We start from the raw sequence: 11,878 nt of genomic DNA, 5'->3' as shown, positions 1-11,878 counted from the left end.
ATCATAACACGTAGTAGGTGACTATAACTTGCGAGATCGGATCTAGAACATGGATATAATTATGATAACATAAACGGTTCAGATCTGAGTTCATGGCACCCGACCCCAAAGTGACAAGCATTAAGCATGGCAAAGTCATAGCAACATCAATCTTAGAACATAGTGGATACTAGGGATCAAGCCCTAACAAAACTAACTCGATTACATGATGAATCTCATCCAACTCCTCACCGACCAGCGAGCCTACGAAGGAATTACTCACTCCCGGTGGGGAGCATCATGGAATTGGCGATGGAGAAGGGTTGGTGATGATGAAGAACGAAGATCCCCCTCTCCGGAGCCCCAAACGGACTCCATATCTGGCCTCCCGATGAAGAACAGGAGGTGACGGCGGCTCCGTCTCATGGATGGCGATAATTCTTTCCCCCTCATTTTTTTCTGGAAAAATAGGATTTTATAGTGTCGGTTTTAGGGTCAGCGGGGCCACCAGGTGGGGACAACCCACCTGGGCGCGCCAGGAGAGGGGGGCGTGCCTTGGTGGGTTGTGCCCACCCAGGGGCCCCTCTCCGGTAGGTCTTGGCTCCAGAAATTCTTATTTATTATATAAAAATTCCTCGCGAAGTTTCGTTCCATTCCGATAACTTTTATTTCTGCACAAAAACAACACCATGGTAGTTCTGCTGAAAACAGTGTCAGTCCTGGGTTAGTTTCATTCAAATCATGCAAATTAGAGTCCAAAACAAGAGGAAAAGTGTTAGGAAAAGTAGATACGTTGGAGAAGTATCAACGGCATCCAGCTGCACAACCTCACCCAAGGTTCGATCTGCACATCACACGTTCCGTTGCCCTCTGTGAACTGTTCCTGGGCTGCGAGTCCCATTTCGAGCTAGGGAGAAAGTTCTTTTGCCTCGTCCCCCGCCATCGAGGAGGTTCTATATTTGAAGTGGGCGGCGCCGAAGTATGGCCTATAGCCGGATCAGGCTACCATGTTGGAACTACCAAAGAGATATATCCTCAGTGGTCTTCGGAATGGTTTTATATAGATGATGTCCCACTGCCGGATCCAGTTCGGCGCGGCCTCCCTGAATTTTCCAGCGCTCCTCTAAAGAAACACCTCAACTGGCGTCCCCAAAGTCCCAAGGAGGAAGATAGTGTGGAAATAAAAAGGTTGGTCAGCATGGTCAGATTATTAGCCCATACCAAGCTCTCAATAATCGAAGTCATGGCCATTGCAATAAAGAGATGTGTCCAACCTCTCCAGTCCAGAGTAACTCCCTTATGGTGCTACAACATAGAAGACGGCGCATCTCGCTACAGACGCAAGGGTCCGGATACTCCAGCCGAACTGGCCATAATTTTGGACGATCTGTACAAGGGTGAAAAACAAGACTTCCTCCGCTTAAACTACCGGGAAGGTTATTCCATGTACAACCCCGTTGAATGGGTAAGATTTCGACTACCTGTGTTGCTTTACTGCTGTCACGGCATGCTAATCAAGTTGTTCTTTGTTGTCATAAAATAGTCATGGAGGAAGATGATCGAGGACGTTCACTGTCCTGCCCCATAGCCAGAGGATCACAACCGCAATGAAGACCCTGGCTTCTGCGTGGATCCGGATATATACATAGAGTTCGATGATGGGGTATTTTATCAGGCGAGCCCTGACGGCTCGGAAGTGGCCATTACAACCGACTACCCCCGCCCCTATTCCTTCTCCATCGTAAGTATTCAAAGAGCTTTCTCAACAAGAAATCCCTACTTTCACCTTTATCCATTATACTAAGCCGTATTTCATAGGATCGACGCTCGGCAGGCCGTACCCCCTCGAGCGCGACCCCTACGCAGGGTAATTGTTCGAAACGAAAGGAGACCGGGACCGCCATAGAGCCCCAATAGTCTTCAAAGAGGTATATCCATTTGATATGTGCCTGTGCACGAGTTCGGATTGTTAAAGTTCCCTTTTATCTTTGATTCAGGAGGAGCACGCGGCAGACGGTGGGAAAACGCCCTGCTAGCCGAATGTCGGCCAATCCGATGCCGGACTCGTCAACTAGGACGAGGGCTAATGCAATGCCAGTTTCTCCCCCTCATGAGGATTGAGATGATGTATCTGTCACGAATTCCTAGGTGGACAGCGTAATGAATCACCGTTGACTGAAAAAGGCCATGCGCGCGCCAGCCTTCTCTGAGCAGGAATTTACCGCACTCAGCTCGGTGGCTGCATATATACGAGCCGCTCGAGACGGACTTGTCGGAGTTACTCAATTATTCTCAAAGGATATACAGGTAAGAGTTTGTGCAATTTTAATAGACATATGCCAGTAGCCCCCGAGACATGACGCGGTGAGACCAACCGATTTAAGGATCGATATGACCTGCAGGTTCTCAAGGAGAAGAATGTTGCGCTATCCCAGGAGCTGAAAACAAACCAGATGCAGCTTAATACCATTACCGCCGAGCTTGTAGAAATGAAAAAGGCCGCAATGATCACTTCCGAGAAGAAGAAACATGAGGAGGACAAAGACAAACAATCCGAAGAGATAGAGAGCTTAAAGGCTCAGTTATCGGCTGCTCGAAAACATAATGAAAAGTTGAAGGGCGGCATGTTCGGTATGACTTTGAAAACCATCAGAGAGACTTATATTAGTCCACAATTCGGAATGTCATAACTCTGTTGCTGCAGGTCTATTAACTAGTCAGCCGGAAAAAGAAGTATCTGGATTTTGATGCGACGTGCTTAAGGAGCTGTCCGTGGTGCATGAGCGGGCCCGGAAAGCCATGAAGAATATGGCCAAGGCCTTATGGCCATCCGATACCCCTCCAGAAAGTATGGAGGGTTTGGCGAGCATGTTCAAAGGTACCCGGCACCGCTTTGAGCTATGGAAGACGTCCGTCTGCCGTGAAGGTGCACGAGAAGCCTGGGCGATGGTGAAAACACGCTTTACCAAGTTAGACCCGAATCATATGGCCCGAGTGGGACCACAGGGACCAGACGGAAAATAAATTCCATTGACCTTGATGTATGACCAAGTAATGATAGCTGCGAAATACTCGCAAGAAGACTATAGGTTAGTTAGTCTTATATATGGAATATATAAGGAGTAGGCACATGATTCAATGTATCAATGTACTTTATGATCGTCCTGTATCTTCAACCGAACATGTGGAAAAAATTGTCATCGCAGGCTTTGGGCTTTAACCTCCAAACCAAGATGGTGGAGTGTTTCCGGATACTATTGTGGAATATAAGGAACATTCACTCTGTCCGGAAACCAGGCAACCCAGTCATTGTGCTCGAACAGACAAACATTTAGTTCAGGAGGTATGTTACATTACATGTGTAAGAAACATCTTCCAAGGAGAATAGTTCCGTTAAGGGCTCCTTTCCTTGGGTCGGCATGCTTTTAATTGTGCGTGCCTAGGCTTTTATCCGAATTATGGGGAAGCTGTTTCACATTTTCTTTCGAAGAATTACAAGAATGTAACAATCTGTCATTTGATTGCCGACCAATTATTGTCAAGAACGCTAGCTTTTGGCTTCACCCATCTGAGGTACATGTCCGGATTACCCGGTTGTAACAATCACAGAGGTGCTCCCTTTACGCCCTAGCTGAATAATCGGGAACGTATGGCATAAACACAGGAGCAAGGCAACCCAGCTTGGCAAAAACTTAAGTCATAGAGGTGCATATAATGGCAAAAGGGGGTATATAAACAAGCGACATAGACAATGTGAGCTCTAGGCTCTGAATAATAATAAGCTTCGTTTAAATAAGCCCCCAGCCATGGTGGGGTGTATACATTTAAAGATGTGTGCCCCTTAAGAGTTTGGTCTATTCGAACATATCTCGGGAAATGTATAAAAACAAAAACAAATAAAGAGGATAAAAAGGGAACAAAAAAGAGACATGGCCGAACTAATGCGTAGAATCTTCGAAGCCGAGCAGCGTTCCATGGATTCGGCTCGAGGCGATTATCCGATGCATTACGAAGGCGATAGGCTCCTCCCGTGAGAACTACATCTATAATGAAGGGGCCCTCCCATTTTGGTTTGAGCTTGTCCTTCTTCTTCTGTGGGAGGCGTAAAACGAGTTCACCAATGTTATAAGTCTTGGCCCGCACTTCTCTGCTTTGGGATCTCCGAGCCTGTTGTTGATAAAATGCAGAACGGGCTCGTGCAATATCACGCTCTTCATCAAGGCCGTCTAGGTCGTCCTGCCGATCGAGCTCGGCTTCTCTCTCTTCGTACATGCGCACTCGAGGTGAGTCATGAATAATGTGACAGGGCAAGACAACCTCTGTGCCGTACACCATGAAAAAGGTGTGTATCTGGTCGTACGATTGGGCATAGTCTGTAGTCCCCAGAGCACGGAATCGAGTTCCTCAACCCAGTGCTTATCTGAATCCCATAGGGATTGCACCAGTCTGGGTTTGATGCCGCTCATTATCAGGCCATTAGCCCGTTCGACCTGACCATTTGTTTGTGGGTGGTATACGGATGCGTAATCGATCTTAATGCCCATGTTAGCGCACCAATTTTTCACCTCATCAGCTGTGAAATTGGAGCCGCTATCAGTGATGATGTTGTGCGGGACACCATAACGGTGTACCACGCCAGATATAAAGTCAATCACTGGCCCTGCTTCAGCCATTTTTACTGGTTTGGCCTCTATCCACTTAGTGAATTTATCCACCATAACCAGTAAATATTTCTTCTTGTGGCTTCTCCCTTTAAGGGGTCCGACCATATCTAGCCCCCAAACCGCAAAAGGCCAAGTAATGGGGATTGTTCTTAAGGTAGTGGGCGGCATATGACTTTGATTGGCGAAGAGCTGACATCCCACACAACGTTGCACAAGGGCCTGTGTGTATGCTCGGGTCGTTGGCCAAAAGAAACCTGTATGGAAGGCCTTGCTTACGAGGGCCCGAGCTGCAGCGTGATGGCCACCTAGACCAGCATGTATTTCAGCCAAGAGCAACCGTCCCTTCTCTTCGGGGATGCACCTTTGAAGGACTCCAGTGGTACTTTTCTTATATAGTTCACCTTCATGAATTTTATAGGCTTTAGAGCGTCGAACTATGCAACGGGTCTCGTTCTGATCATCGGGAAGCTCCTGCCTATTAAGGTAGGCTAGGAAGGGTTCGGTCCATGGAGCAAGAACGGCCATGATTACATGGGCGGAGGGTGTTATTTTGGTGCCCGGGCCCCCAATGATATCTGACTTGTGTTCGGCTTCTGGGGGTATGATCAGTTTCGGACTAGTATTTCCGCTCTCGTCCTGCCATACCACGGATGGCTTAAAGAGCCTTTCCACACAGGTGTTAGGTGGGATGGGATCGCATTTAGCGCCCATTCGAGCGAGGATGTCCGCTGCCTGATTACTGTGTCGAGCAACATGATGGAACTCGAGCCCCTCGAACCGAGCCAATATGTTGAGTACGGCGTTTCGGTATGCCACCATTTTTGGGTCTTTTGCGTCAAATTCTCCATTTATTTGGGATATTGCGAGGTTCGAATCCCCATGCACCTCTAAGCATTGTATGCCCATGGAGACAACCATTCTGAGACCATGTAGAAGTGCCTTGTATTCGGCTACATTGTTGGAGTCCGTATACATGATTTGCAATACGTAGCGGACTATGTCCCCCGTATGGGATGTCAAGATGACACCAGCCCCCAGTCCGGCTAACATTTTAGAGCCGTCAAAGTACATGATCCAGTTGGAGTATGTATTGTACTCTTTAGGGAGCTCGGCTTCTGTCCACTCGGCGACAAAGTCGGCCAACACCTAAGATTTAATAGCTCAGCGCAGCTTGTATGCTATTTCAAATGGGAAGAGCTTGATGGCCCAGTTGGCTATGCGGCCGGTGGCATCCTGATTATTTATGATGTCATTGAGTGGCACTTCGGATGCCACTGTTATCGAGCACTCTTGAAAAATAATGCCGTAGCTTTCGGGATGCCATAAAGACCGCATAAGCTATCTTTTGATAGTGAGGGTATCGGGATTTGCATGGTGTAAGGACCGCCGATACGTAGTATATTGGTTTCTGGATGGGGAATTTATGCCCCACTTCCTGCCGTTCAATGACAAGCACAATGCTCACAACTTGGTGAGTCGTGGATATGTAGAGCAACATAGGCTCGCCAACCCCTGGGGCGGCTAGGATTGGGTTACCTACTAACAATGTTTTTATTTCTTCCAATCTGACTGTAGCCGCATCCGTCCATTCAAAGTGATCGGTGCATCGGAGTAGTCGGTAGAGTGGTAATGCCTTTTCTCCCAATCTAGAGATGAAGCGGCTTAAGGCTGCCACGCACCCATTTAGTTTTTGGACCTGCTTTAGGTCTGTTGCCGTTGCCAATTGTGACAGGGCTCGAATTTTGGCTGGGTTCGCTTCAATTCCTCTATTGGAAACAATGAACCCAAGTAGTTTCCTGGCTGGAACGCCGAAAACACATTTTTCTGGATTAAGCTGTATGTCATATGTCCGGAGGTTGTCGAATGTGAGGCGTAGATCGTCCACCGATGATTCGACGTGTTTAGTCTTAATGGCCACGTCGTCCACATATGCCTCCACTGTATTACCGATTTGTTTTTCCAAACATGTTTGAATCATGCGTTGGTAAGTGGCACCAGCGTTTTTGAGCCCAAAGGGCATAGTGTTGAAGCAAAAAGGCCCATACGGGGTAATAAATGCCATTGTAGCCTGGTCGGACTCCTTCATCTTAATCTGATGGTATCCGGAGTAGGCGTCGAGGAAACACAATGAGTCATATCCCGCGGTTGTGTCAATAATTTGGTCAATGCGGGGCAGTGGGAAGGGTTCCTTCGGGCAAGCCTTATTGAGGTCTTTGAAATCGACACAAAGGCGCCAGGACTTATCCTTCTTCGGCACCATCACCAGGTTGGCTAGCCAGTCCGGGTGCTTGATTTCTCTAATGAACCTGGCCCCAAGTAGTTTCGCTAGCTCTTCCCCCATAGCTTGTCGTTTGGGTTCGGAAAATCGCCGCAGCGTTTCCTTAATTGGTTTGAACCCCTTTATTATATTGAGGCTATGTTCGGCTAGTCTGCGTGGGATCCCGGGCATGTCCGAAGGGTGCCAAGCAAAGATGTCCCAATTTTTACGCAGGAATGCTGGTAGGGCAGTGTCGACCATTGGATCCAACTGTGCTCCAATGGATGCTGTTTTGTTAGGATCCGTCGGGTGCACTTGAAATTTGACTATTTCATCTGCTGGTTTGAAAGAGGTGGATTTGGGCCTCTTATCGAGGATCACATCGTCTTTGTCCACTATGGAACGCATGGTGGTTAGCTCTTCGGCCGCAAAGGCCTCAGATAGTGCCTTGAGGGCCTAGGATGCGGTTTTGTTTTCAGCATGGAGTGCTATGTCCGGATCACTGGTGGTAGTGATCACTCCGTTGGGCCCTGGCATTTTAAGCTTCATTTACCTGTAATGCGGTATGGCTTGGAAGCGTGCGAAGGCTTCCCGCCCTAAAAGGGCGTGATATCCGCTCTTGAAGGGGGCCGTGTGGAAGAGCAACTCTTCGGACCTGTAATTCTCAGGCGTGCTGAATACTACGTCAAGTTTAATTTTCCCCAAGCATCGCGCTTCTCGACTGGGGATGATGCCTTGAAAGGTGGTACTGCTTTACTCGATGCGGTTCTTGTCCATGCATTTGCATTTTGTCGAGCGTATCTTCATAGATGAGGTTAAGTCCGCTACCACCGTCCATGAGTACTTTGGTGAGTCGAAAACCATCCACAATTGGGTTTAAGACCAAGCCGGCTAGTGCACGGAAAGTTGTGGCCGTGTCGTTCCAGGGGTTCATTGCGGTTACTCGGTTGACTTCGGCGAGGTCCCGGAGTGCCCTTTTGCATCGATTATTTGAAGAGAAGGTCTCGAAGAATGTAAAGACGTTAAGATCGTCATCCTCCGAAGAATGCTTCTCTGGAGTAGTACTGGTGAGGATAGCCTCACCGCTTTTAGCCACTTGCCGGAGTACCCAACATGCTCGTAGGTTGTGTGTTGGTCCGGTGCTCGGCGTCGCATGTATCTGAGAGGGCTTCTCGAGTAGTTCGTCAAGGACGGTTCTGTGTCCCATGGAGGGTTTGTTTTTCTTGTCACTGGGCTTGTAATGAGATACCTTGTAAGGGTGCACCCATTTTGCCCGTACGGTGGGCTGCTTAAAGGCAGGAGGTTCCCACCGGGCTGTTTGGGCCTTCCATGCGCTTTCCATCGCGCAGTACTTTTGTACTATGTGTGCCAATTATGTAAAGTGCTGTATGCGGCGGCGGTTGAGGGCATTGAGAATTCCTTCGTCCATACAGTTACGACGAAAAACCGAAACCGCGTCGTCGTCACAACAATCTTTAATCTTGTTTTAAAGAAGGAGGAATCTGGAACAAAAGTGATGGACCGTTTCCAGAGGTTGCTGTTGTACATACATTAGGTCCCATATGTCTAGAGGACCTAAATTACTTGGGGAATATTGATTGTGGTGGGTGGGTGGGCTAAAACCCGAATTCTGACCCGGGATTGAATCCGGAGCTTGAGGAATCTCCGAGGCCAACAGTTCAGGACCAGGAAGGTCCAGGTGACTTCCGGGCTCAATGCCTGATCCTGAGTTCGGAGGACATGGAGTCTCTTCCCGTAGATGGGTGTCTAGCTCAAAGGGCTCGGAAATCCAAACATAGCTGGTTTTTAACCAAGGGGAAGAAGCGTTCTCGGCCTATTCCTCAACGGCTGCTACCAGATGGGCGATCGATGGGGACTTGATTTCTCTCTGATCGGGTTTAAGTCCGATCCGATCATAGTCTTTTGCAACCCTAGGGCGGCAATGCGATCTAGCAACTCATTCAAGGAAGAGATATCTGCCGGATCCATCTTTTTGGAGTGTTCGAGGCCGATGCGGAGATGATGTTTGATGGTTGCGGGGGCCGCCGTTGGCTCTATGGCCGAGCGAGCTCCCATGGAAAAACCGCCGAGCTACAGGACCTGTCCTGGAGTTAGGGCCCGTCCAGAAGTGATATCGTCATTGATGATGAGGCAAGCCATCAATCCTTATATCGGCAACACAATGGAACTCTCAATGAAAGCACCAATGTCGGTGTCAAAACTGTCCGATCTCGGGTAGGGGGTCCCAAACTGTGGGTCTGAGGATCAAGGGTAACAAAGGACAAGGGAACACGGTGTTTACCCAGGTTCGGGCCCTCTTAATGGAGGCAAAACCCTACCCACTGCTTGGTTGTACTTCATGAGTATAAGGGTTACAAGAGTTGATCTACCTCGAGATCGTAATGGCTAAACCCTAGATGTCTAGCCTATGAGAATTCTGATAGCCTCTACGGACTAAACCCTCCGGTTTATATACACACCGGAGGGGTCTAGGGTTGTACAAAGTCAGTTTGTGGAGGAAGGAAATTACATATCCGGACACCAATTTTGCCGACCACGCATAGGAGAGTCCTACCCGGACACAGGGGTAGGTCTTCCGCCTTGTATCTTCATGGGCTATCAGTCCGGCCCATATCAGATAGCCAGGACACCCGAGGACCCCCTAATCTAGGACTCCCTCAATGGGTCGGGAGGTATGCAAGGATGATGAGGGGGGACGATATGGTTGTGGTAAGCAGACATAACTACATAGGAAGATCAATCGTCGTGTGTCGGAGAAAGGGAGAGACATAACTAGTGAGGTACGTTGATTGGTGCATGGGGAAAAAGACTTATAGTCAACCTAGCTATATGTAGAGAGATCGGTAGGTATACATGCAAGCATGTGTTAGAAGGAAATAAGGTTCAAAGAGACGGACAGGGGGAGAGGGATGTGGCTAGGAGGTGGTGCGAGAGGCCTACTATATCGAGGGGGCAGGAGTGTGCGAGTATGAGATCGATGAAAAGAGGGGCGGGAGTGTGCACGTGCGTGGAACCGTATTGGACATAGGGCGTATGGACGATGAGAAGAGAAGAGGGAAAGTGTTTGTTTGTGGTAGGCATACTTGGCTAGAGAGGTATATCGACCGGTGTGTGCTGGAAAAAAGGAGCCCGGGGGCCTACACACACCGTGGATGAATGACCTGAAGAGAAATAACGAATGTGCGCGATGGAGGGGACGCTGAGGGAGGGTGAGAGGGGGGCGGGCATGTGCATGCATGAGAGAAAGTTAGTGCTAGCTACCAAGAGAGAGGATTGTGTGGGTGCAAAAGACGAACAAAGATCATAATTCGTTATAAAAAGTGGATTCAGATATTTGAAGAAGATATAATGTTTTAAACCGACGCATGCATGAATACACATAATGGTGATACGCATGGTGTGGTTTTGAACATTTTATACTACATATAATATATAGAACATTTATTTTAATTTGTGATAATGTGTGGCTTTTGCAGCTCAGGGCAATACTTCTCATAACGTAGGGGGCGGGGCACTATACTTTGTGTGATAAACACAGTGTACGTATGAAACATGGTTTAGATTTTGAAGATCTAGTTAGTACATCAAACATACTATTATTTGGAGTCAACATCTAGTGTATTCAAAATTTTGAATTCGAGTTCATACAGTACACATAGTTCATATCTATCTCTATAGTAATCATGTGGTGTGCTGTTAAGATAATATACGAATGATGGTTTAAGTTGGCAACAATCATAATTGTAGATTCTTATTCAAATAGAGAAACAAATTAAAATTTAGTTTGAATTGCAGCGGTAGTATAGACATTTGGAATGCACTAAAATGTTTGTATGAGTAGGTTACATGCATTATACAGCCAACGAAAAAAATTTAATTTGACATAACATGGATTCATAGCTTTGAATAGCATTTGTACATTAAAACGGGACAAGACTCTCATTGTGTGGTGCGAATAGTATTTTTTTTTTGTTTTTTATTGAGGGAACTGTGAATTGATTTGGTACGTACATAATTACACGTTAAGCTTGTCCTAAAATTCAACCCGTGCCTTGTTATCCCGAAAATTCAGATATTGTGCTCCCAAAACCCGCGCCTTGCTATCCCGAAATTACAACGCACGCGAAAACTCCCTCTAGCTACCAAATCCCGACACGCAAAATCCCCCTTCTAAACCTGAGTCGAAAGGGCCGCTAGTTCAAATCGGTGGGGGTACTTTTGTAACACACCCTACATTTTGGACAAGCGCGTCCCAAAGTCATGGTTCCCCCCTCCTATCACCTCCTTTTCGCCATTCGAAATCCCAGACCGCCATAACCTCTTTGTTTCAGCCACGAAACCCCACCCTCCTCCATCCGCCACCCCACCGCTGCCCAGCCGGAGCCTCTTCCCCGACGACGCCGTCTACCGCAATAGCTCGACGTCCCTCATCCACCTTCCCGGATGAGGATCCATCATCGATCTCGTCGTCCTGCCGGTTCAGCCTACCCGTCCTCCACTTCCACCCCCACAGCACCGCCTTAACCTGCTCCACCGGAACCGCAACATCCTCACTGAGTCCTCGAACGAAGCCGAGGCCTACTTGGCGCCACCAAAGAGGTTGTACACTCATCGTATTGCACCTTCTCCTTAACTCAACCTCACGGCTTCGACAGTGCTCGATCCCGCACCCCCATGGCACAGCTACCTCAAAGCCGGCGCCACGGTTGACGTCTCCACGACGGCTCTCCCCTAGTGCGAGGGCCCTTCGACAATGGCGTCCATACCAACCGGATCTGCTGCCACTGCTCCGGCTCTCGCTCACTTGCTCGCGCTGTTTCTACTGCTCCGGCTCTCGCTCGCTCGCACTGTTGCTGCTCCATCTCTCGCTCGGTCGCGCTGGTGCTTTGCTCTTCCCATCGCTCATGCTGCTGCTCTGCTCTGCTCTTGCTCTCACTCGCGCTGCTGATGCTGGTAC

The sequence above is a fragment of the Triticum aestivum genome, chromosome 7D, assembly GCF_018294505.1.
Source record: "Triticum aestivum cultivar Chinese Spring chromosome 7D, IWGSC CS RefSeq v2.1, whole genome shotgun sequence".
Lineage (NCBI taxonomy): Eukaryota > Viridiplantae > Streptophyta > Magnoliopsida > Poales > Poaceae > Triticum > Triticum aestivum.
The sequence above is the reverse complement of the archived record's forward strand: the minus strand, read 5'-3'. Positions refer to the sequence as shown.